General features: G+C 37.8%; 1 non-coding gene across 1 annotated transcript; it reads left to right on the forward strand.

Moving 5' to 3' along the window:
* Window positions 1-2252: 2252 nt before the first annotated feature.
* On the forward strand, window positions 2253-2359 carry LOC121206580 (small nucleolar RNA R71). The gene has a single exon (XR_005901646.1). It is a non-coding gene; the product is annotated as a small nucleolar RNA R71 (small nucleolar RNA).
* The last annotated feature ends 1359 nt before the right edge of the window (window positions 2360-3718 follow it).

Genomic DNA, 3718 nt, shown 5'->3' on the forward strand with positions numbered 1-3718 from the left:
TGTCACATGGCCGTGGCAATTTATCGCATCCTGTGTTAAGGAAAAATTTTGCCCTATTTTCACACGGCCGTGTCTCCTCCCGTGGTGTGAGCACGACCTAAGGCACACCCGTGTGCTTGGCCGTATGGATTAGAAAACCTGTGTTTCAATGACTCAGTTGGTGATTAGATGTTAAAAACTAAAATTTTAAAGAAGTTAACGTCGTTAGTGCTCGGGTTGCCTTCCGAGAAGCGCTTATTTATAGTCTAAACTTGACTTACCTTTCTGTTGCATGGTCATGGTGGTGCGAGGAGTTCACACTCCTCATTCGTGCTATCAATTTTATCAAAATAAGGTTTAATACGAGTACTATTTACCTTAAAAGTGCAAAATTTGGGATGAATTACCTCGACTGTACCATATGGGAAAATGTTGAGTACCGTAAGAGGGATTGCTCCGTTAGGTTCAGAAGTGGCAATACGAGGGTCTGCTGCATCTAGTAGTACTTTGTCTCCAACCTTAAGTTGATTTGGTGAGATATTGAGCTTGTCATGGCGTGGTTTTGGTTTATCGTGTGTCCTCGATTTATGTGTCCACCATTCATCTAGTTCCTCGAGTTGTAGCCTTCGTTCTTCATAGATAGGTCCTTTGTCGTTACTCGAACATGGCTCACGTGTGTTCTTTGAACGTGTTTCCTGCCAGGAAGGTTTCACCACATGATCAGTTTTAATAGTATGATTTATACAACTACCTTCAATTTTCGATGTGTTACTCGAATTACGAGCTTGAAGGGTGATTGTTTTATCTTCCACACGAAGTGTGAGTTCACTCGTGCCAACATCAATTATTGTTCTAGCAGTTGCTAAAAAGGGTCTCACTAAAATTAAAGGAACGTTACTATCCTCCTTTATGTCTAGAATAACGAAATCAACTGGGAATATAAATTTGTCAATTTTAACGAGTACATCTTCAATAGTACCCTTAGGAAATCTGATTATTTTATCGGCTAATTGAATACTCATCCTAGTTTGTTTGGGTTTCCCAAGACCTAGTTGCTTAAATATTTTGTAAGGCATAACATTGATGCTAGCCCCTAAATCAGCCAAAGCATTATTAACATCTAAGCTACCAATTAAATAAGGAATCGTAAAACTCCCTGGATCATTTAATTTGTTGGGCAGCTTATTCTGTAGAATAGCTGAGCAAACTGCGTTCAACTCCACATGTGATGCTTCATCCAACTTCCGCTTATTTGCTAAAGCTCTTTTAAAATTTTGACTGCGTTTGGCATCTGCGAAAGGGCTTCAATAAACGGTAAGTTAATGTGTAATTTCTTTAGTAGTTTAAGAAATTTACCAAATTGTTCATCTGTGTGGTCATTCCTTGTCGCATTTGGGTATGGCACTTGTGGTTTGTACTCTTTACTTACCGGTTTCTGCTCGCTGTGGTCTACCTCACCTTTACCTTTACTTACTATAGTTTCTTGCCTCGGTTCTGGTTCACATGTAACTAACCGTTCCTCATCTTGAATGACAATCGCATTGAGTTGCTCCCTTGGGTTAGATTCAGTGTTACTCGGCAGGCTACCTTGTAGTTGTTCAAATATCAATTTAGCGAGCTGGCCTATCTGAGTTTCAAGCCCTTGGATCGACGCTTGTTGATTTTTAAGTACTATCTCGGTATTCTGGAAATGATTTTCTGACATTGAGATGAATTTTGTTAGCATCTCCTCAAGGTTCGGCTTTTTCTCTTACTGGTAAGGTTGTTGTTGGAAACCTGGAGGTGGTGGTGGTCTCTGATTCCCTTGGCCTCCCTATGAGAAATTTGGGTGGTTCCTCTATCCTACATTGTAAGTGTTACTATAAGGATTATTTTGCGGTCGAGAATTATTACCCATATAATTTAATTGCTCGTTTTCCATGTTGTGGCCATAGGGTGGGTATTCTGAATTGCTCAATGCTCCTCTACTTGCATTGCATTGCATTACTGGGTGAACCTGTGAAGAACCAAGAAAATCGTCAATTTTTCTATTCAAAAGTTCTATCTGATTAGAGAACATGGTGACCGAATCAATGTTAAAAACGTCGACTGTTTTCGTTGGCTTTGTCTTCATAACTTGCCACTGATAATAATTCAGTGACATCTCTTCTATAAATTCGTAAGCATCCTTAGGTGTCTTATTATTGATAGTTCCACCAGCAGCTACGTCAATCATCTATCTAGTCGAAGGATTCAGGCCATTGTGAAATGTTTGAACCTGTGGCCAGAGTAGTAACCCATGGTGAGGGCACCTTCTCAAAAGGTTATTGTATCTCTCCCATGCATCATAGAGTGTTTCCAAATCCATCTACACAAAAGAAGATATATCATTACGTAATTTGGCTATTTTAGCCGGCGAAAAATATTTTAATAAAAATTTTTTGGTCATTTGTTCCCAAGTAGTGATTGACACTCGTGGTAACGAGTTCAACCACTGTTTAGCTTTGTTCCTCAATGAAAAAGGGAATAACCGAAGGCGAATGGCATCATCAGAAACGCCATTGATTTAAAATGTATCACAAAACTCTAAAAAATTTGCCAAGTGGTTGTTTGGATCCTCATCTTGCAAACCATCAAACTAAACAAATTGCTATATCATTTGAATTGTGCTAGGTTTCAGTTCAAAATTATTTGCAACAACAGCAGGCCTAGCTATACTTGACTTAGTTCCAGTTAAAGTAGGTTTAGCATAATCATACATAGTGTGTAGAGCAGGATTCTGATTTACTGGATCAGCGGTAATCGCAGGAGGTAGCGAATTTTCCTGGTTTTTAGCCATCTCCTTGGTTGTGGTTGAAGTATCATCCTCTTGCTCTTCCTCTGTATATCTTAAGCTTCACCTTATTTCTCTTCGGTTTCTGCGAACTGTGTGATCAATCTCACTATCAAACAGTAATGGTCCCGATGGGTTTCTTCTAGTCTTATACTATAAAAACCTGCTAGGAGCGAATAAAAGAAAAATTAGAAAAGAAAATAAATATTTAAATTGCAAATAAAGTAAAATGGCTAAAGTAATAAAAATCGAGTGTTCCTAATATCTTAGTTCCCCGGCAACGGTACCAAAAACTTGATTCGTGATATTAAAGATAAGTTTTAAATAATTTATAAATGATCGTTCTTGAAACCAACTATTATCATGATGAAGGAAAGTGTACCTATCGAACAGTAGTATAGCTTTAACAAGACCGGATTGTCAAACCCAAAGGAGCCAAGAGTACTAGTAATTACTTTCTTTTCATTATCTAGCCTAAAAATTAAGGGATTTGTTTATCAAAACTAATTAACTAAACTAAAGGTGCAGAGAAAGAAAGTTGGGGAAAATACTTCTAGAAAATTCGATTGATTAAGACAATACCTAAGGAAAAATCCACCTAGACTTCACTTGTTATTTGACTCTGAATCAGACGATTTATTCATTTGATTTGATTCGTAGAAATCCCTAAGTTATATTATTATCTCTCTCGAGACTAATAACTCTAACCCTAGGTTGATTAATTGAAATCTCTTTCTAATTAACGCCCTAGTGTTGCATTAACTCGATCTATGGATCCCCTTATTAGGTTTCAGCCTAATCCAGAAAAATCTTGTCACCCTATCTCTAAGCGTGCAATCAAATCCACTTAATAATGAAAAATTTACTCTTAGACAGGGACTTTTGCTCCTCTGAATAAGCGCATTAACTCGAATCAATGTTCCTGGA

This window comes from Gossypium hirsutum, chromosome A01, assembly GCF_007990345.1.
Source record: "Gossypium hirsutum isolate 1008001.06 chromosome A01, Gossypium_hirsutum_v2.1, whole genome shotgun sequence".
Taxonomy (NCBI): domain Eukaryota; kingdom Viridiplantae; phylum Streptophyta; class Magnoliopsida; order Malvales; family Malvaceae; genus Gossypium; species Gossypium hirsutum.